The sequence below is a fragment of the Dendrobates tinctorius genome, unplaced genomic scaffold (genome assembly GCF_039654945.1).
Source record: "Dendrobates tinctorius isolate UK_male_01 unplaced genomic scaffold, ASM3965494v1 ptg000084l, whole genome shotgun sequence".
Taxonomy (NCBI): Eukaryota; Metazoa; Chordata; class Amphibia; order Anura; family Dendrobatidae; genus Dendrobates; species Dendrobates tinctorius.
Window position 1 is genome coordinate 756,419 of NW_027361752.1, and position 23,952 is coordinate 780,370.

Here is a 23,952-nt window from a genome sequence, read left to right on the forward strand (position 1 = left end):
AGATAATGGAACACGTGAACGGAACAAAAAGAATGGAACACATGGACGAACACAAAGAATGGAACACGTGGATGGAACTAAGAGAAATAAACACGTGGACAAAACACAGAGATTGGAACACGTGGACGGAACACAGAGAATGGAACACGTGGACAGAACACAGAGAATGGAACACGTGGTCGGAACACAGAGAATGGAACACAGAGAACTGCCTGGAAGTTTTACTGATTTTCTGGTTTACTCTTGAGACTCAATGGGGGATATTCATTAAAAGTAAATTCACCATATTTACAAGCAGAGTTTATTATCCCCTAATTGGGTAGTAAAATGCATGGGAAATTCATTGTGCATGATGAAGGAGACTTCTCTGAAGCTGTGCATTAATCCTCCGCTTTAAAGGGGTTGTCCAGGCTTTTCACATAATCTCAGTACATATCTGGGCTGCAGAATTGTGACAATAAGTAATTTACTTTCTGTCACCAGTTTGCACGGTTTTCTAGATATTCTGAAGAGAACGTCCAAGGGGGGGGTGTTATGGCATTGAAATGAGAACTAGTCATTTCCTCCTACTCTACTAAAAACATGCCGTCTATAGCAACAACCCCACCCTCCATAGCAACAGGCTCTCCCAGTCCACATAAAGAAGCCTAGCCCTCCTCACACAGTAACAAACCCTCCCCCCAACTCCATTCCCCCCTCCGTGCCGCTCCATTCCCCCCCTCCCTGCCGCTCCATTCCCCCCCCCCCGCCTCTCCATCCCCCCTCCTCCACGCCGCTCCGGCCTCACCCGGTCTTCACATTGCCGGTGAAAACTGCAGCCGGGAATGAGAGGGTCATGTGACAGGCGGGCTGAAGTGACGTGCGCAGAGCCTGTCACATGACCCGCTCCTTCCCTGCTGCAGGTTTCATCTGCAATGTGAAGACCGGGTGAGACAGACCAGCGTGGTGGGGGGGAATGGAGTGGCAGGGAGGGGGGGGATGGCGCTGGGGGGAAGGGGGGGAATGGAGCGGCAGCGAGGGGGGGTATGGCGACAGGTGGAAGGGGGGGAGTGAAGCGGCGGGGAGGATTTGTTACTGTGTGATGAGGGCTTCTTTATGTGGACGGGGAGGGCCTGTTGCTATGGAGGGTGGGGTTGTTGCTATAGACGGCATGTTTTTAGTAGAGTAGGAGGAAATGACCAGTTCTCATTTTAATGCCATAACACCCCGCCCCCTTGGACGTTCTGTTCAGAATATCTAGAAAACCGTGTAAACTAGTGACAGAAAGTAAATTACTTATTGTCATAATTCTGCAGCCCAGATATGTACTGAGATTATGTGAAAAGCCCGGACAACCCCTTTAACAAAGCCACAGAGTATCACACATTTCAAGGAGAGTGGGACAACTTATTTTTCACCTCTCTCTTGTAGTGATGAGCGAGTATACTCGTTGCTCGGGTGATTGAGTATTTTGCAGTGCTCGGAGATTTGGTTTTCGTCGTCTCAGCTGCATGATTTGCGACTTGTAGACAGGCTGAATACATTTGGGAATTCCCTAACAAACAGGCATTCCACACATGTATTCAGGCTGTCTAGCATTCGCAAATCATGCAGCTGAGACGACGAAAATCAAATCTACGAGCACGCCAAAATACTCGGAGGACACCCGAGCATGCTGGGGAAAACCCGAGCAACGAGTATACTCGCTCATCACTCATTTGTCATCCGTATTAAATTTGTTTTTTTTACTCAGCAGCTATTAATCATTTACAGGATCATTTACAATTGGCTCTCTTACAGAATGGCAATGTATCCTTAAAAATCGGATGCTATCCTGTGGCTCTGTATGAAATCAGATTTTTGTTCTCGCGCTCGCCCGATTTTGGAGTCAAGTTGCAGCATGCTGCAAATGTTATCCTCACTCTGAATACTGCAGAGAAAAAAAACGTAGATCAGCATTGCCTTATTGAATAACATTGGTCAAAGTGCAATACTATTTTTTTTTTCTGAGTGCACTTGTCTGATTTATATGCTCGTGTCAGCGAGACTTTATTCTGTATATTTACATACAACATTGTAGTAACATTTAGGCTATGTGCCCACGTAGCGTTTTTCAAGCGTTTTTTTCCTGAGCAGAAATGCATGCCGTTGCCAGGGAAACCGCATGCGCTTTTTGACATGCATTTTTGACGCGATTGTCAAGCGTTTTGACATGCGTTTTCCTATGCGTTTCTGCAATTACAGTGTATGTATGTGGAATCGCACGCGATTCCACACAATTAATGAACATGCTGCGTTTTTTTCCGCTAAGCGTTTCCGCAGTGGAAAAAAACGCACCATTAGCACAACATGTGCGTTTTCCATTCTATCTATTACATTAGATGCCTTTCTTAAGCGTTTCCGCAGAAGAAATGCTTGTCTAAAAGCGCTGTGGAAATGCTTAAAAAACGCAACGTGGGCACACAGCCTAAATCAGAGCAATAAAGTGATCTTCCTACACATCACTTCCCTCTTCTGGGTCTATCTTGAAATGTTGCTCACTTTTTACTGCACATAAAGGATATGTGAAATCAATGAATATCATAGCAATCCCCCGACACCATGAAATGGGAATGTGATAGAAATGTTCAACTGAAATACAGGATATTAATAAGATTTTGTTGTAATTTTACATGCAAAAAATTCTGTATTCCATAAACTGTGTTCAGATTCAGAAGAGGTTACAAAATAATAAAGCACCTTTCTGAGGCCTACCCCTCATCGGTCTTACCGCCGCAGCTCCGCACCCTGTCTACCAGTCTTCAATTCTTTTGGCCTCTATATCTTCATCCAGCCTCCGTTTTTCTGGTCTTCCTGCTCTGACTGAGCCTCACCCATTCATATATGGGGTCTGACACACAAGTGACCACATGAGGCCTATACAGCACAGGAAGACTCAAGGAGAAGGCTGGAGACTAGAAGAATATCCACATCAAAAATGAGAGAAGATGGTGGGGAGCTGCGATGGCAGGACAGGTGAGGAGTAGACCTAGGACAATTCAGTATATTATCTCAGTGTAGGAGGAGGAGTCCCCTCTGTATACCCAGGCCGGAACCAAGGGGGCCATCACCAAGGTTCCTAGGGAGACTGTTTCTGGGGGACACAATTGGGGGATGGACCGCAGAGACTTATAGAAAGGTTGGGGGAGGAGCTACTATAAAAGGGGCTGAGGACGCAAGTAGGGGTCAGTCGATGTAGCAGGAGAGAAGAGAGGAAGCTAGAGGGCGCCAGAGAGCCAGAGCGAGAGCCAGAACCAGAGCAAGGAGAGCAGAGCAGTGACAGAAGAGACTGAAGGGAGACTCACCGCTAGCAGAAGAGAGACGGCACCGAGCCGTCCAACGGAGAGACACCGTCCGGCTCTGCCCCCTGGGTGTGGCCTGTCATCTGCCACCCGCAGCTGCCTCCGCCCGACTCCACCCCACGGGTGCGGCCCGACCACTCCCGCTCGCGACAGCCGACGCCCGACTCCACCCAGTGGGTGCGGGCCGACTTCTCCCGCCCGCGGCAGCCGACGCCCAACTCCACCCCGCGGGTGCAACCCGACCACTTCCGCCCGTGCCAGCCGATGCCCGTCTCCACCCCATGGATGCGACCCATCCTCTCCCGCCCGTGGCAGCCACCGCTCGACTCCAGCCCGCGGGTGCAGCCCGACCGCTTCCGCCCTCGGCAGCCGACGCCTGACTCCACCCCGTGGATGCAGCCCATCTGCTGCCGCCCGTGGTCACAACCGATCCACTCCAGTCCACAGTTGCGGCCTGTCTGCTGCCGCCTGCGGCCCCCGCAGCTGTGGCCTACGCTGTCTGGACCCTGGGCAGAGGAACTCTTCAGGGGCCTGCTGTGCCCCCACTTCTCCGGGGCGTAGGAACGCCCGAAGTCTCCACCAAATCCTCATCGGCTGGGCCCAGCGGCTGATACGCCGAAGCATCATCGACCATCGCTCTGCCGGACGTCAGAGAGAATAAGTGACACATTGTAGTTAACATTTTTTGCCTGGTTAGTCGTGTTTGTGTTACCAGTGTATTCTTGTGTTGATCCCTGCAAGGATAACTGCTGTTAACTTGTTTGGTTGCTCGAGATAGCCCCTATAGGCATATATATATATATATATATATATATAAGTTACATCTTAAAGTTCCTCCCGTCTCTCGCCTCGTCACTGCATCCCGTGTACCTGCGATTACTACATCTATATATAAAAATCAGTGTGTGTGTGTGTGTGTGTGTGTGTGTATCACCAACCAATCACGATGCATCTTTCATTTCACCAGAGCTGTTCAAAAGAAGCTCAGCTGTGATTGGTTGCTATGACCAACAGTTTTAATTGCAACCAATCACTAAGCATCTCTCATTTCACCAGAGCTGGTTAAAAGTAGCTGAGCTGTGATTGGTTGCTATGCGCAAGTTTTCCCACTTGACAGCACCTCAGCAGACACTGACATGGTGGGAGAAATCTAGCATCCCCAGGAACATAAGCTCCAGCCATCGTTTGTCCCCCAGAAAGGAGCAGTTAGTACATGACAGAAATGAATCCCCCCTCCTGTGTGGTATCATTAAGTGACACACATGAATGTAGGAAAGTGCACATATTAAATGTCATGTGGATTTAATATTTTCTCACAGACACTTTTATGCATTATTGATGTTTTACTGTGCTCTGATGCTGTGAGTTTTTTTTAAAATGCTTCTTTCCCCATAGTTCACCTGAATATACCCATATAACACGTAATGCTTTTCCCATAACAACCCATTAAATATGATACTATACTGCATACAGATGCTGTACACCCATGAGCAACTCAGACGGACAAATTACAAGTTGACGGTGCATGAAAATGTGTGTGAAGGTTTCTCAGCTGTACTAATGTATAAGTTTGTGCCTGTTCATTGGTGAAAAGCATTACTGTGATATTTATGGTGGCAGAAAAGTGAGAATATCAGCCTGATCAGTAGAAAACCTGGGATCTTAGTGAACCATGTTTCTGTGCAATTTCACTATTCTATTTTTACTGGCTCTGATGGGATGATGTGAGATATTAGGGGTAGTAGTCCGGTGGCTCTGGCTGACGGGATGATGTGGGATATTAGGGGTAGTAGTCCGGTAGCTCTGGCTGACGAGATGATGTGGGATATTATAGTGAATGTGGCTATGCGAAGTGGGCGGGGCTCTACACTCAGCTTTATATATATATATATATATACATATATATATACACACACTATATATATATATATATACACTCACTGGCCACTTTATTAGGTACACCATGCTAGTAACGGGTTGGACCCCCTTTTGCCTTCAGAACTGCCTCAATTCTTCGTGGCAGAGATTCAACAAGGTGCTGGAAGCATTCCTCAGAGATTTTGGACCATATTGACATGATGGCATCACACAGTTGGCGCAGATTTGTCGGCTGCACATCCCTGATGCGAATCTCCCGTTCCACCACATCCCAAAGATGCTCTATTGGATTGAGATCTGGTGACTGAGGAGGCCATTTGAGTACAGTGAACTCATTGTCATGTTCAAGAAACCATTCTGAGATGATTCGAGCTTTATGACATGGCGCATTATCCTGCTGAAAGTAGCCATCAGATGCCTGTTCTTAGCTGAGAGGAGTGGTACCCAGTGTGGTCTTCTGCTGCTGTAGCCCATCTGCCTCAAAGTTCGACGCACTGTGCGTTCAGAGATGCTCTTCTGCCTACCTTGGTTGTAACGGGTGGCAATTTGAGTCACTGTTGCCTTTCTATCAGCTCGAACCAGTATGCCCATTCTCCTCTGACCTCTGGCATCAACAAGGCATTTCCGGCCACAGAACTGCCGCTCACTGGATTTTTTTTCTTTTTCGGACCATTCTCTGTAAACCCTAGAGATGGTTGTGCGTGAAAATCCCAGTAGATCAGCAGTTTCTGAAATACTCAGACCAGCCCTTCTGGCACCAACAATCATGCCACGTTCAAAGGCACTCAAATCACCTTTCTTCCCCATACTGATGCTCGGTTTGAACTGCAGGAGATTGTCTTGACCATGTCTACATGCCTAAATGCACTGAGTTGCCGCCATGTGATTGGCTGATTAGAAATTAAGTCTTAACACACAGTTGGACAGGTGTACCTAATAAAGTGGCCAGTGAGTGTATATATATATATAATCATTATAATTTGTTATTACTAACCGTAGTTATGGTAGTTACTAGGCCCAGGCAGCGCCGGGCTCTTCAGCTAGTTTTATATAAATGTCTCTTCAGGACACTTTCGATTCAGGATGAATCAATTTGGTCAGAATTTAATTTTCCAGCCAAACTGAATGAATAAACCAAATCAAATTTTCAAAAATGTCTTCATCTCTATTTCTAACACATGTAATTCAGTTAGGTGCAGAAATATTTGTACAGGGACTTAATCTCCATGATTTGGCCTCTAAATGCTGCAATTTTGTAATTGAAAGGAAACAACTGAGATTCAATTGAAATGTAGACTTGCAGGTTTAATTAAAGGGTTAAACAAAAATATGCTGTGAAATATTTAGGAATTGCAACCATTTATTACAAAGCCGCCTCATTTCAGGGATTCAAAAGTAATTAAAGTAAAAGTAAAAATAGATCTTTGAACAAATTATTAAATAGAATGTATGTAAGTACTTGGATAAGAATATAGTAATTAACCAAAGCCAGCATGGGTTTGTAGCAAACAAGTCATGTCAGACAAATCTTATTTCCTTCTATGATGGAATCACTGACTGTGTGGATCAGGGAAATGCGGTAGATATACTATATATTGACTTTAACAAAGCACTTTATAAAGTTTCTCATACTATTCTTTTTGCAAAAATTACCAATAATAGGATTGACAAGATTAGTTGGATTCATAACTGGCTCAGTGATTGCACTCAAAGAGTGGTAATAAATGGTTGCATGTCCAATTAGAAGAGTGTTTCAACTGGAGTACCACAAGGCTCTGTCTTGACACCAATGTTGTTCAACATTTTTATAAATGATCTAGATAAAGGAACTGAAAGTAAACTAATCAAAGTTGCAGACGATGCAAAGCTAGGAGGGATAGCTATTACTAGAGAAGAAAAGCAGTCTAGATCATGTGAAATAATTATCCCCCTCTACTCATCCTTGGTCAGACCTCATCTGGAATACTGTGTCCAGTTCTGGGCACTACATTTTAAAAAAGACAAAAAAATGAAGCAAGTGCAGAGAAGAGCTACCAGTATAGTGAGCGGACTGCAAAGTATGTCCTATGAGGAACAACTACAGAATCTGGGAATGCTTAGCCTGCAAAAAAGATAAGAGAAGACGTAATAGCTGTCTACAAATATCAGAAGGGATGTCACAGTGTAGCAGGATCATCCTTATTCTCATTTGCACATGGGAAGCAATAGAATTAAACTGAAAGGGATAAGATACAGATCAGATATTATAAAAAAAACTTTGACAGTGAGGGTGATTAATTAGTGGAACAGGCTACCATGAGAGATGGTGAGTTCTCCATCAATGGAAGTCTTCAAACAAAGGCTGGACAGACATCTGCTTGAGATAGTTTAGTGAATCCTGCATTGAGCAGGGGTTTGGACATGATGACCCTGGAGGTCCCTTCCAACTCTAGCATTCCATGATTCTATGATAATTAGATAAATTAACTTTACCATAAATAAAATGTTATTTTTATCTCTGTGTAGAGAATCCTTTGCAGGCAATGACTGCTTGAAGTCTGGAAGCCATGGATGTTAACAAACGCCGGGTTTCCTCCTTTTTGACTTAAGTTATGTCTTAAGCATGTGAAATTCTGATCAATGGGGTTGAGATCTGGTGATTGACTCAGCCATTGCAGAACATTCCACTTCTTTGCCTTAAAAACCTCTTGTGCTGCTTTCAAAGTATGTTTTGAGTCATTGTCCATCTGTACTGTGAAGTGCCATCCAATCAACCTTGCTGCATTTGGTTTAATCTGAGCAGAGTATAGCCCAGTACACTTCAGAATTCATACAGCTGCTTCTGTCTTCAGTCAAATCATCAATAAACACTAGTGACCCAGTGCCATCGGAAGCCATTCATGCCCACGCCATCACACTGCCTCCACCATGTTTTACAGAGGATGTGTTGTGCTTTTGGTCATGAGCTATTATCAAGCTTTCTCCATACTTTCTTCTGCCCATCATTCTGGTACAGGTTGATTTTAGTTTCCTCTGTCCTGTGAATGCTTTTCAAGAACTGGGCTGACTTCTTTAGATTTTTTTGGGCAAAGTTTAATCTGGCCTTTCTATTTTTAAGGCTGATTAACTTCACGACATGCGCCATTCTAGTACTGCGTATGTTGTATCCCTCCCTTTAGTATGGGCTCCAGCACTGAGTCCACATCTTTCCTGGCACATGTCAGCTGTTTTGAACAGCTGACATGTGCCCCTAACAACAGCGGGTGGCATCACGATCCACCTGCAGCTGTTAACTTGTTAAATGCTGCTGTCAATCTCTGACAGCAGCATTTAATGTGATCGCGCCGGAAGCGCGTCACAAATCCCGCCCATCAATGGGCTGGCATGACAACCCGGGGTCTGCAGGAGACACCTCTGGTTGTAATTGCTGGATTGCTATGAGCGCCCCCCCAGTGATCGGCGCTCATAGCAAGTGAGCATTTCTGCTACACACAGGCGATCTGATCATCGCCTGTATGTAGCAGAGGCGATCAGACAACTGCAGCTTCTGGTCTCCCATGAAAACTATTGAAGCAGGCAGAAAGTAAAAAAAAAAAAGTTTTTAGAAATATGAAAAAAAAATAAAAATATGAAAGTTCAAATCACCCCCATTCGCCCCATTCAAAATAAAACAATTAAAAAAAATTAAAAATACACATATTTGGTACCGCTGCGTTCAGAATCGCCCCATCTATGAAGCTATAAAAAAATGAATCTGATTGGTAAACGCTTGGTGGAGAAAAAAAGTCAAAACGCCAGAATTATGTTTTTTGGGTTGCCACAACATTGCAATAAAATGCAATAACGGGTGAAAAAAAGATCGTATCCACACCAAAATGGTACCATTAAAAACGCTAGCTCGGCATGCAAAAAATATGCCACCATCCAGTCACAGATCACGAAAAATGGTGACACGACGGGTCTCGGAAAATGACACAATTATTTTTTAACAAACTTTTTTCACAATTCAAGTAAAAAACAACCTAGACATGTTTGGTGTCTACGAACTCATAATGACCTGGAGAATCATAATGGCAGGTCAATTTTAGCATTTGGTGAACATGGTTAAAAAAAATCCAAAAAAGTTGTGGAATTGCACTTATTTTGCAATTTCACCGCACTTGGAATTTTTTTCCCTTTTTCAAGTACACGACATGGTAAAACCAATGGTGTCGTTCAAAAGTACAACTCGTCCCCCCAAAAAACAAGCCATCACATGGCCATATTGATGGAAAAATAAAAAAATTATGGCTTTTGGAAGAATGGGGAGCGAAAAATGAAAATGCAAAACGAAAAAGAGCTGCGGCGTGAAGGGGTTAATGGTTTGCACCTTGTGGTCAACCCTCTATATTTGTTTTCATTAAGTGCTCTCTTTGTGGTAGACTGATACACCTACTTACTAGAAAATGATCTTCACTTAGGTGGATGTTGTGAAGAGGTTTTTCTTCACCATGGAAAAGATTCTGTGATCATCCACCACTATTGTCTTTGATGAACGTCCAGGCTGTTTGAATTCCCAAGCTTTTTTTTTTACATAATGTGCCAAACTGTTGATTTGGTCACTCCTAACATTTCTGCTATAACTCTGATGGATTTCTTTTTTTTTCAGCTCAATTGTGGTCTGTTTCTCTTCCGTTGAGAGCCCATCTAATTTATATGATCTCTTTCCCTAAAATACTCTTTCCTTTACAGACGCTCCCGGTTCTACTTTCTAAAGCTGATGATAGGCTACTGACACGAGCCTTCTGCCAATTTATTTGGGGCTCAGAAGGGGGCTCTAGAATTAGTGTTTTTAAGCTACAGCAAATCAAATCTTTGGGTGGACTTAATCTCCCAAATTTACGCCTCTACAGTATAGAGGCTGCTTTTCGCCATTCCCTTGATTGGATATACGCCTTTAATCGCTTCACTAATACCCCAATAGATGAGGCCATGTGTAGACCCTTCAGCTTCCCAGCATTGCTTCACCTACGAAATGCTGAAATTCCAGTGGAGGTTAGAGATAATCCTCTATTATGGTCGGTAATCTTGGGATGGCGTCAAGCTAGACGAGTTAGCGGTCTTGACCCCCACATCTCGATGTTTCTTCCCATTCAAGGTAACCCCTCTTTTCTACAAGGCAAGTCACCTCCCATTTACAAGGTGCTTGGAAACAATGGGTGTAGACTGGTCCGAGATACGTTAACAAATAATCAATGCCTTCTTACCTTAGAGGACATGGCTTTCAAATACCCAATCCTTACAGAAGACAATTTTACTATCTCTCAAATTAGACATTACGTAAGCTCAATATTGCGAGACATAACGGATGATGCTAGAACACACCCTCTAAATTTAATATCCATTAAAGTCCAAATGGGAACTTATTCTATGAGTCTTTTATATAAATCATTAAAGCCTTCTATACATTGGTGAGACTCTTCACCAGGCCCTGGAAAATGGGTTGCTCAATTAACGAACTGTCGGGTAAATGACCTTTTGAAAGCCACTCTGCGTATGAACTCTATATTACCATATGACAGTTACATAACCATGTCTCTTATGATATTTCATAGAGCATACATCTCCCCGGAGGTCAAGTCTAAAATGTCCCCCTCAGGGGACTATCCCTGCCCTAAATGCTTACACTCTCCAGCTGATATTTTCCATTGCCTGTGGGACTGCCCAATAATAAGCGAGGTGTGGGATACTGGCATATCTATCTCTCTCTCCCCAGAGTGGGCCATATTTAATATTCTCGCACAGGACCAGTTGGTGGGGCTTTCTGTCCAGCAGCGCCGCATCTTGTTCATATGGGCGGCAGCCACACGTAAAAGCATTCTCCGTTTGTAGGCACAGGATGCAACACCTTCTTTAAGCTTAATTACTACAAAAGTAACATATCTCTTCAAAATGGATTGGATAGAGACCTTACTTAATAAAGAAAAAGACACTGACCGCTTTTTTTTCACATGGTCCTCTTTTATCAATACTCAGACATCTTCCACAAGCCAGGCGATACATAGTTGTTTCCAGCTCACCAACTGGTATATGAGAGAGCAGCTTGCTGGTAATATCCCTGTTAGACTGGAATGAAATTGTGTTACGAAGTTATGGAGTTTGCCCGGGGGAGTGGAGGGGGAGGGGCGGGGGGTTATAGTTGAAAAAATGCCGTCTAATGTTAATAATATTGCATAAATGTTCTTCTGTTATGTTATTGGACATTATATGTATATTTTGTAATACACTCAATAAAGACGGTTTAAAAAAAAAAAAATGTTTGAAAACATATGGTCGGCCATTATGACATCACTGATGGTCGGCCATTATGACATCACAGATGGTCAGCCATTATGATATCACAGATGGTCGACCATTATGACATCACCGCTCGCAGTTACTTATGCTATGTACACAGGGTTCCGGCTGCCATTTTGGCTCCCTAGTGACTGAGTGCATTTGCAATTTTTCGCTATGGCTGAATTTCTTCTAGACAAGCTTCAGGTAGAAGGATTATTGGAGATTATTTACACCCATTGCTCTGACATTAAGCTTCTACCACCCGATGGCATCCTCGGCTTCACTCACCGGCTGGTGGTGGAGCTAGTGCAGGACTGCCTGACCAAATACCACCAAGACCGTCTTACCTCAGAGTATCTGACAGATTTAACCCGGAACATCAGGACATTACTACAGCAGGCTGAAGAAAAATCTCAAGATGGAGATTTGGCTTTTGTTAAAGAACTGGCCGAAAAAGTCCTGTATGTGCTAGGAGGTCCGGCCCGCTCCCCGAAATGCCTGGAGACACCACAAGGCGAGTACAAAGATGGGGAAAATGTCCCCCTGGAATCCCCGGACCCTAACACGAGTCAGGCGGGGCCGAGCAGCGATCTGACCACAGAAACCCCTGAGCTGCCGGATCCTGAGAGTGTGATCTGTGAGATCACGGAGATCAACGAGCCTGCCACTGAGACACCAGAAGGCGACGACAAAGACGGGGAAAATGTTCCCCCGGAATCCCCGAACCCTAATACGAGTCATCTGGGGCCAAGCAGCGATCTGACAACAGAAACCCCTGAGCTGCCGGATCCTGAGAGTGTGATCTGTGAGATGCCAGAGATCCACGAGCCTGCCACTAACTTGATGGAATCATTGATCCCGGCGAAAAAGCCGCATATGAGCGACTTCGAGACATCCAAACTGATCAGCGGCGGATGTTTTGGGGCTGTCTACTTAGTGCAGCACAAATACTCACAGCAGATCTTCGCTATGAAGAAAATGGCGAAGAAGAACCTGGAAACTGAAAAACACGTGGAAGCGGCCTTTCTGGAGAGGGACATCATGACCTTCGCTGATTGTCCCTTTGTGGTCTCCATGCTCTGCTCCTTCCCTACTAGATCTCACCTGTGTATGGTCATGGAGTATGTTGGAGGTGGAGACTGTGGGTCCCTTCTAAGCACCAAGGGCCGTTTATCTATCCCCTTGGCCCGTCTGTACTTTGCAGAAACAGTTCTTGCTGTGGAATACCTGCACAGCTATGGTGTGGTGCACCGAGACCTGAAACCGTACAACCTACTGATTACAACTGCTGGGCACATTAAAGTCGCCGATTTTGGACTTTCAAAAATTGGTGTCATGATACCAAAAACCAACAACTATAAGCAATCACTGAAGGACATCTCCAGAGAGTTCAAGGACCTTGAGAATTGTGGTACCCTGAATTACATGGCCCCAGAGGTCATCCTAATGAAAGACTACGGAAGACCTGTTGACTGGTGGTCAATGGGGATCATCCTCCATGAATTTCTGGTTGGATCTTTACCATTTGATACGGATTTCATACCTGAGCTTAAAAGAATGATTGTCATGGGAAAAATACCTTGGAATTACAAACGCTGTCCACCCCGTGAGGCTAAGAACCTCATCACTGACCTGCTCAAAAAAAATCCTGAGCACAGACTTGGGACAGGTGGAGCATTTGAGATTAAGGATCATCCATTCATGAAAAAAATAGATTTTGACAATCTTCTAAATCAGAAGCCGATGTATATTCCTCATCTTGTGTCAGATGTGGACACCAGCCTCTTTATCAATCACGCTCATAGAGACATGCTTATGGTCTCAGAGAAAGAAGAGGACACAAGTGAGGACAAGGACCTTGACTTCCAAAATTTTACGTCATCCTCTGAAAGGCTTTCTAAACTCTGCACCATCGCTACCATCACGATGAACAATGAGAATTCAAAGTCCCATCCAGAGTGTACCCAAGCATCATACATCGAGAAAAGAAAATCTGCAATAAATCCAAATGCAGAGCAAGAAAACCCAGAAAATGTAAAAAAGGAGAAAAAGAGAAGAGGTTTCACCTTCCGCCGGATCTTATCATCATGCCGGCGTGGATTATCTAGGGCTGCCCGCGTGTTTACATGTTGTTGCCGCTCCCCTACAGACATCTAAAAGATGGTAAACCTCCACATCCGGCGCCCTGAGGTCCAGCAGATCCACCATCACTGCTGGAGAAGTATAGAAGTGCAATTCCACAACAGTTTTTTTTATTTTTTTTACCATGTTCACCAAATGCTAAATCTGACCTGCCATTATGATTCGCCAGGTCATTATGAGATGACAGATACCAAACATGTATAGATTGTTTTTTATTTAAGTGGTGAAAAAAATCCAAAAGTTTAATAAAAAAAAAAAAAATTGCACCATTTTCTGAGATCCGTATCGTCTCCATTTTTTGGGATCTGGGGCTGGGTCAGGGCTTATATTTTGCGCGCCAAGCTGACGTTTTTAGTGATAGCATTTTAGGGTAGATACGATTTTTTAATCACCCGTTGCTATGAACAAGAAAACGTAATTTTGCGGTTTGGATTTTTTTCTCGTTACGTAGTTTACCAATCAGATTGCCTTTGTATTTGGATAAATTGGGAGTTTCTTAATGCAGCAATATGAAATATATGATCGCTTTTTTGTATTGTTTTATTTTGACTAGGGAAATATAAACTTTAAACTTTTTTTATATTTTTTAAAACATTTCTTTTCCACTTTTGACTTGCTTCAATACAGTAGTCTCCATAGAAGACTTGAAGCTGCAATCATCTGATCGCTTGTGCTACGTATAGCCATGCTATGTGTAGCAGAAATCATCATCTCCAGGGGCGTCCGTGGGTGTGGTTTGTGACACGCTTCCGGCACGCATGTGTTAAATGCCGCTGTCAGAGATTGACAGTGGCATTTAACATGTTAGCAGCCGCAGGTGGATCGCAATTTCAGCTGTTAGGGGCACATGACAGTTGATCAAACCAGCTATCAAGTTCAGAAAAAAAATGGAATATAGGAGGTCAAAATGCAAAATATAAGGACAACAGAGCCCAACAGATTGGTGGAAGGGAGTGCTAAAAATTATTGGGTAAAGAGGTGCAAAATACTTGCCCCTGGAAATTGCAGCCCACAATTCACCAGTAATTCTTGGCAGGTTCATTACAGAAAAATTAGTAATTAAAAAGTGCCACTAAAATCACTGGGCGGTGTAATACATGAAGGTGCTGAGCCCTCCAGAATGAAAGGTTTTTTTCTTAATTTTCTCTCTGCCATTATATTTCAATGTCCCGGTCAAGACAGACTCAATTATTCTAATTTATACAGTAAAGCCGAAAGCCGACACGTGAGCTACAGAAAATAGAAAGTCTCATCCCGTTACATCTGCTTTAACCCCTTTCTGACATCCGATGTACTATCCCGTCCATGGGACCTGGGCCCCTATGCCCATGGACGGGATAGTACGTCTACGTGGTGAGCGCCGCTGATCGCGGCCGGGTGTCAGCTGATTATCACAGCTGACATCCGGCACAATGTGTCAGGGGCGGTCACGGACCGCCCCCGACACGTTAACCCCTTGCACACCGCGATCAAACACGATCGCGGTGTACCGGGGGTTAAAGGGAAGCATCGGCAGGGAGGGGGCTCCCTCCGTGCTTCCCTGAGCCCCCCACGGCAGCGCAATGTGCAGCACTGCTGCGGGGGGCTCCTTTCCTGCAGGCCCCCGAATCCAAGATGGCGACGGGGGCCTTCGGGGGCCTGCAGGAAGCTGGCTTCCTCAGTGCCTGCAAAGCGCAGGCATGAGGAAGTCTGCTTCAATGCCTGTGACAGATCGCTGATCTGTCACAGTGATCTGTGATGTGACAGATCAGCGATCTGTCACAGGACAGTGATGTCCCACCTGGGACTATTTAATAAAGTTTAAAAAAAATAAAAAAGTGTTAACATAAATTAAAAAAAAAATCGCCAAATAAATTAGAAAAAAAAAAAAAAATATTCCCCAAATAAATCCTTTTATTGGAAATAAAAAAAAACAAAACAATAAAAGTACACATATTAGGTATCGCTGCGTCCGTAACGACCTGCACTATAAAACTATCCCATTAGTTAACCCCTTTAGCGAACCCCTTAAAAAATAAAAATTAAAAACTAAGCAAAAAATAATGATTTATTATCATACCGCCAAACAAAAAGTGTAATAACGCGCGATCAAAAAGACGCATATAAATATCCATGGTACTGCTGAAAACGTCATCTTGTCCCGGAAAAAACGAGCTGCCACACAGCATCATCAGCGAAAAAATAAAAAAGTTATAGCTCGCAGAATAAAGCGATGCAAAAATAATTATTTTTTATATAAAATAGTTTTCATTGCATAAAACCGACAAAACATAAAAAAACGACCTAAATGAGGTATCACTGTAACCGTACTGACCCGAAGAATAAAGGTGCTTTATCAATTTTACCGCACGCGGAACGGTGTAAACGCACCCCCCCTAAAGAAATTCATGAAACGCTGGCTTTTGTTCATTCTGCGTCCCAAAAATCGGAATAAAAAGCGATCAAAAAATGTCACGTGCCCGAAAATGGTACTAATAAAAACGTCAAGTCGTCCCGCAAAAAATAAGACCTCACATGACTCAGTGGGTCAAAATATGGAAAAATTATAGCTCTCAATATGTGGTGATGCAAAAAATATTTTTACAAAAAAAAGCGTCTTTTAGCGTGCGACAGCTGCCAAATATAAAAACCGCCATAAATCGTAAATCAAACCCCCCGTTATCACCCCCTTAGGGAAAAATAATAAAATAAAAAAAATGTATTAATTTCCATTTTTCCATTAGGGTTAGGGCTAGGGTAGGGTTAGGGCTAGGGTTAGGGCTGAGATTAGGGTTAGGGGTGTGTTGGGGTTAGGGTTGGAGTTAGAATTGGGGGTTTCCACTGTTTGGGCACATCAGGGGCTCTCCAAATGCAACATGGCATCTGATCTCAATTCCAGCCAATTCTGAGTTGAAAAAGTCAAATGGTGCTCCTTCCCTTCCAAGCTCTGCCATGCGCCCAAACAGTGTTTTACCCCCCACATGTAGGGTATCAGCCTACTCAGGTCATACTGAAAAACAATTTTTGGGGTCCAATTTCTCCTGTTACCCTTAGGAAAATAAAAAATTGGGGGCAAAAATATCATTTTTGTGGAAAAAAATGATTTTTTTATTTTCACGTCCGAGCGTTATAAACTTCTGTGAAGCATTTGGGGGTTCAAAGTGCTCACCACACATCTAGATAAGTTCCATGGGGGGTCTAGTGTCCAAAATGGGTCACTTGTGGGGAGTTTTAATAGTTTAGGTACATCAGGGGCTCTCCAAACGCACATGACACCCGTAGACCATTCCATCAAAGTCTGCATTCCAAAACGTCACTGCTTCCCTTCCAAGCCCCGACGTGTGTCCACACAGTAGTTTTCTCCCACATATGGGGTGTCAGCGTACTCATGACAAATTGGACAACAACTTTTGGGGTCCAATTTCTCCTGTTACCCTTGGGAAAATGAAAAAATTGGGGACTAATTGATCATGTTTGTGGAAAAAATACAAATTTTTTATTTTCACGCCCGGACGTTATAAACTTCTGTGAAGCACTGGGGGGTTCAAACTGCTCACCACACATCTAGATAAGTTCCTTAGGGGGTCTAGTTTCCAAAATGGTGTCATTTGTGGGGGGTTTCCACTGTTTTGGTACATCAGGGGTTTTCCAATCGCGACATGGTGTCCGATCTCAATTCCAGCCAAAAACGTCAAATGGCGCTGCTTCCCTTCCGAGCTCTGCCATGCGCCCAAATAGTGGTTTACCCCCACATGTGGGGTATCAGCATACTCAGGACAAATTGCACAATAACTTTTAGGGTCCTGTTACCCTTGGAAAAATAAGAATTGAGGGTGAAAAGATCATTTTTGTGGAAAAAATATGATTTTTTAATTGTACCGCTGTACGTTATAAACTTCTGTAAAGCCCTTGTGGGTTCAAAGTTCTCACCACATATCTAGATAAGTTCCTTGGGGGGTCTAGTTTCCAAAATGGGGTCACTTGTAGGGGGTTTCCACTGTTTAGGTAAATCAGGGACTCTCCAAACGTGACATGGTGTCCGATCTGAATTCCAGCCAATTTTGCATTGAAAAAGTCAAACGGCGCTCCTTCCATTCTGAGCTCTGCCATGCGCCGAAACAGTCGTTCCCCCCCACATATCAGGTATCAGCGTACTCAGGACAAATTGCACAATAACTTTTGCAGTCCAATTTCTCCTGTTACCCTTGGTAAAATAAAAAAAATTGAACCTGAAGTATTTTTTTTGTGAAAAAAAGTTAGATGTTCATTTTTTTTTTTAAATATTCAAAAAAATTCCTGTGACGCACCTAAAGGGTTAATAAATTTCTTGAATGTGGTTTTGAACACCTTAAGGGGTGCAGTTTTTAGAATGGTGTCACTTTTGGGTATTTTCTATCATATAGACCCTTCAAAGTGGCTTCAAATGTGATGTGGTCCTAAAAATAAAATGGTGTTGTAAAAATGAGAAATCGCTGGTCAAATTTTAACCCTTATAACTTCCTAACAAAAAAAAATTTTGGTTCCAAAATTGTGCTGATGTAAAGTAAACATGTGGGAAATGTTAGTTATCAAGTTTTTTGTGTGCCGTATCTCTGTGATTTAAGGGCATAAAAATTCAAAGTTGGAGATACCTGTGGAGATATCTAAAAATGGCAGTTTGGAGAAGGCACCCTTCAAATATCAGGGACCTGGAGCAGTTTGCCAAGGAAGAATGGTCTAAAATTCCAGCAGAGCATTGTAATAAACTCATTGATGGTTACTGGAAGCGGTTGGTCGCAGTTATTTTGGCTAAAGGTTGTGCAACCAAGTATTAGGCTGAGGGTGCCAATACTTTTGTCTGGCCCTTTTTTGGAGTTTTGTGTGAAATGATCAATGTTTTGCTTTTTGCTTCATTCTCTTTTGTGTTTTTTTAATTTAAGACAAATTAAATGAAGATAATAATACCAAAGAATTTGTGTTTGCAATCATTTTCAGGAAGAAACTGAGTATTATCTGACAGAATTGCAGGGGTGTCAATACTTTTGGCCACAACTGTATATGCAAAAGCTTAATAATAATAGGTATTTTTTTCAGCTACCTATGACCTACATGTCCATACAGATGGCTTATAAGAGGTTATCCTACTGACAGATTCCCTTTAAAAACAATACATTTGTGTCATCATTTAAAAAAAACAAAAAAACACTGATTTAGAGAAAATATTTTCTAATAATTACTTAAGAGAAAAGAATTCTCAACATAAACTTTGCCAACTTAAAATCCTTTTTCTATATGTTAAGCTCTGTGTCCCAAGGCTGAATATTTCAGCTGAGTAAAGGAAAAAGACTGGGCCTTCATTGTAGCTCAATATGTCTGGAAGGGGGAACTATGTGGTCAGCTTCTACAGTAATACCAAAATATTTAAAAAATGCTACAAATATTATAATTTGCTTCCTTCATGGAGAAATTACATTAGCGAGTTGAAACGCTTCACATAATGAAATAGAAGAGATGAGAATTGCCGTGGATGGAACACAGGGAATGGAACAAGTGGACGGAACACAGAGAATGGAACACGTGGACAGAACACAGAGAATGGAACACGTGGCTAGAACAGAGAGAATGAAACGAGTGGACGAAACAAAAAGAATGGAACATGTGGATGGAACACAGAGAATGGAACACGTGGACGGAACACAGAGAATGGAACACGTGGACATAACACCGAGAATGGACCACGTGAACGGAACAAAGAGAATGGAAAACGTAGACGGAGTACCAGAGAATGGAACACGTGGATGGAACACAGAGAATGGAACACGTGGACGGAACAAAGAGAATGGAACATGTGGACGGAAAACAGAGAATGGAACATGTGGACGGAACAAAAATAATGGAACACGTGAACGGGACAAAGAAAATGGAACACGTGGACGGAACAAAGAGAATGGAACATGTGGACTGAACACAGAGAATGGAACATGTGGACAGAACATAGAGAATGGAACACGTGGACGAAACAAAAAGAATGGAACACGTGGACGGAACAAAGAGAATGGAACACGTGGACGGAACAAAGAGAATGGAACACGTGGACGGAACACAGAGAATGGAACACGTGGACGGAACAAAGAGAATGGAACACGTGGACGGAACAAAGAGAATGGAACACGTGGACAGAACAAAGAGATTGGAACACGTGGACGGAACAAAGAGAATGGAACACGTGGACGGAACACAGAAAATGAAACACGTGGACGGAACACAGAGAATGGAACACGTGGACGGAACACAGAGAATGGAACACGTGGACAGGACACAAGAGAATGGAACATGTGGATGGAACACAGAGAACCGCCTGGAAGTTTTACTGATTTTCTGGTTTACTCTTGAGAATCAATGGGAGATATTCATTAAAAGAAAATTCACCATATTTACAAGCAGAGTTTATTATCCCCTAATTGGGTAGTAAAATGCATGGGAAATTCATTGTGCATGATGACGGAGACTTCTCTGAAGTTGTGCATTAATCCTCCGCTTTAATGACAACAACAAAAAAAGCTTTTCTTCCAGTATGTACCGTATATCAAATAATTTACTCATCAATTAGAAACTGCAGGTTTTATTGTTTTTTTTCCTATGGTAGCTACATAATAAAGTCAAGCAAAAGAAACATAGGGGCAGCCATTGTGATCTATTTTTTTCCCCTCAAATAAAATAATAGTAAGTGCCCCATAAAATGGTGCATAGGAGAAGCTCAGTTGATTGCTCCATTTCTGTTAAGTTGGCTACAAATATAAACAGCCTTTGAGTAAAATCACAAATCTTAAGTCACAAAGATGTTTTTTTTTTTTGAATCAGATCTTTTTTATTAAACATTCAGGAATCAATACAGAAAGAATATGACATCTTATATAGCAAGTAAAATTTACATTGAGAGCAAATATTATTTAAAGGGTAAAACTCTTCCTGTGTAAGAATAAATAAAAAGAAGAAATCTCAAAACACAGATATTTGCATAAAATTGAGCCTATAAACAACATGGCTCCACAAATAAACAAAAATCAAAATTATACATCAGTGCCTCATTTCAGCGGGAAAACCATCCCCGCCAGCCGCGCCACTCCGCATCATATTTCGCGCCCCCCCGCCCCCCACGGATATCAGGTCCAATCCACCCCAGCTCCCTCCCACCGCGCCACTCAAAATCTACTTCGCCACAAAGGGCACTAGACTTTATTTTCACCCCCCAAGCATCCCCTCATCGCAAGCACAACAGCAACTGGTCCAACATCGCATCCCGTACCAGTGCGCCCGAGGGGAGACCCGGTGACTCCATCCATGGCTGCCAAATTTTGTAAAACTTTCTTAATGCATTTCTTTTTAAATAAGCCCCCCTTTCCAATCTGATGACATTATTTAGTTTATTTTTAAGCTCTGACAATGTTGGTGGCATAGGATCCAACCAATGATATGCAAGTATCTTTCTTGCCTGATACAGGATGCGTGCTATTCCCAGGGCCACTGCAGAGTCCGGGTCAACCCCCTCCTCCCACAAATTCAACAAACATAGACGAGGTGACGGTCGTATTGTGATATGGTATACTTGGGCTATGAGTCCCAGGGTCTGCCTCCAGAAATCCCCAATGTGCCCGCACTCCCACATAACATGCATCAAGTGGGCATCATCCTGCCCACACCTAACACATTGTGTATTGGGCCTAAGTCCCATTTTAAATAATAAGCTGGGTGTTTTATATACCCTGTGAATGAGATATATTTGCGAAAGCCGCTGGCACTCAGAAACCGCCATTTTAGGGACCTGTTCTAGAATATCGGACCACTGGTCCTCCGTCAGGGGGCCAACGTCCCGTTCCCACTTATTCTTAGCAGCAGTCAGTGGATATGTCTCCAGATGGGCAGGTAATAATCTTTTATATAATTCAGAGATAAGTCCCCTAGAAGACTCAGATGTAAGTAGCATATGTAGTGTTTGATTATGTGTCACTATCACCGGATTTGTCCTTCTCTGTTTTTCCAATGCATGTCTTAGCTGTAAGTACTGATAAAAGAAGACGTGCGGGAGGTGAAATTCTGTTCTCAATTGTTCAAAACTCTTAAGAGTATTATTTTGCAAAATTTGTGACACCAGATAAATCCCTTTATCTTCCCATCTTCCGAACCCCACCAGCTTTTTGATCTCTTGCAAATCCGGATTTCGCCACAATGGCCACAATTCCGTAGGCCCATTTATCTTCAAAAGAGACTTACCCCTATCCCACACCTTGAAAATCATAGCCAACGTGGGGTATCGTGCCCCATTTATCTGCCGTCTTCCCACCTCCAACCGGCACCCTGGATATTTCCATACCGATCCTTCCCTCACAATATCACCACCATTGTCACACGCCCCGTCTCTACCCCAACCCTTAAGATGTTGCATCTGGGAGGCTATAAAGTATATGAATGGGTTTGGCACCGCCAATCCTCCCTCCTCCTTCCCTCGCTGCAGTATCTCCAAGCGAATCCTAGCCTGTTTTTTCTTCCAAATTAATTCCCGGAATAATGTATTTATTTTTGCAAAAAAGTCCCTACAGATCCACACCGGAGAATTATGTATCAAATATAATAATTGTGGCATCATTACCATTTTGATTAAGTTAGATCTACCAATATTCGACAACGGCAGGCGACACCAAGTATGTACTTTTGCTCTAAATCGCTGCAACAGGGGCTCCAGATTCAGAGCCCGAAAATCCTTCGGGGCAGGACTAACAATTATACCCAGATACTTAAACCTCCGAACTACAGGGACCGGTATCTGCAAATCTGAGAAATCCGCCGGGAGAGGGTCTATCGGCATTAAAGCTGATTTGGACCAATTAATCCGAAGACCAGACCTCAGCCCAAATTCTCGAATGACCTCCATTGCCGGCAAAATCGAGGAATGTACCTTATCTAAATATAGAAGTAAATCATCCGCGTACAATGATATCCTCAACTCCACAGTTCCACATCTGAATCCCATTATTTCTCTGGACTTCCCAATTGCAACTGCCAATGGCTCCACCGCAGTAGCAAATAGCAAGGGCGAGAGCGGGCACCCCTGTCTAGTACCTCTCCCAAGAGGAAAAGACTCAGAGACCCTGCCATTAGCCCCAACCTTCGCCACCGGCGAGCCATACAACAGCCTCACCCAATTTATAAATCTGTGTCCAAAGCCCATTTTCCGAAGTACCGCCCACAAAAAACCCCACTCCAAACTATCGAACGCCTTAGCGGCGTCTAAGGACAAAATTGCTCTTCCCCCCAACTCCCCAGAACTATGTTGAATCCCCAAGTATAGTTTCCTAAGGTTCATAGATGTGGCTCTGCCTGGGATAAATCCCGTCTGATCCTTCTGTATAACAGATGAGATAACTCGGGACATCCTATTGGCGAGTACCTTGGCCAATAATTTAACATCTGTTGATAATAGGGAAATCGGGCGATATGAATCCGGAACCTCTGGATCCTTTCCGGGCTTTAATATTAAAACTATCAAAGCTTCCCTCATAGATGGCGGGAGGACCCTCTGCCTTTCAGCCTCTTCAAATACCTTAAGTAGCTTAGGTAGCAGTAAGGGTGCATAGGTTTTGTAAAACTCGCCAGGCAGGCCATCCATTCCTGGAGCCTTTTCATTTTGCATCTGACCAAGCGCCTCCTCCAACTCCTCCAACAGGATGTCCCGATCCAATGAATCCCTATCGCTATCAGCCAATGCAGGGAGAGAGAGAGCATCCAGGTACTGCTCAATCTCAGTCTCCGTGAGACTGCAATCTGATGTGTATAGTCGCATATAATACCTCCTTATCTCACTCACTATGTCCGCACTGTCTGTCACAGGACCACCCGAGTCCGTTTTTAGCCTATTGATATATGAAGATCCGTCCTGTGCTCTAATGACCGTGGCCAATAAATGTCCTACTCCCTCCCCCTCTATAAAATATTTTTGTTTGAGGAAATAACGTTTATTTGCTGCCGCCGACATGAGGTTTTCCCTGAGCGACCCCTGTGCCTTCTCCAAAGCTTTTTTAGTTTCCTCTGTTGGGTTGAGTATCACCGCAGCCTCCGCAACAGACACCTCCTGGATCAGACTCTGGGTGTAGCGTCTATTTTGGCTTTTCCGTGTGCATATTTCTCTAATATATAAGCCCCTGACATAGGCTTTCATGGAATCCCAGACTATGTGTGATGATGCAGAGTACTCATTAAGTTGAAAATATTCTAGAATGGCATCATGCAAAGATCCCCCTATAAGCTGGATCCAGAAGGGATTAAGCTTCCAGATAGGTCTAGATAGGGTGAGGGGGTGTCC

At 43.4% G+C, this 23,952-nt stretch overlaps 1 protein-coding gene and 1 pseudogene across 1 annotated transcript in view; both read left to right on the forward strand.

Annotated features, from left to right (window-relative positions):
- Positions 1–23,952, forward strand: part of LOC141097308 (cell cycle control protein 50C-like) — a 76,236-nt gene that overhangs the window by 10,867 nt on the left and 41,417 nt on the right. The window lies entirely within an intron of this gene.
- Positions 12,306–13,652, forward strand: LOC141097268 (microtubule-associated serine/threonine-protein kinase 3 pseudogene; annotated as a pseudogene).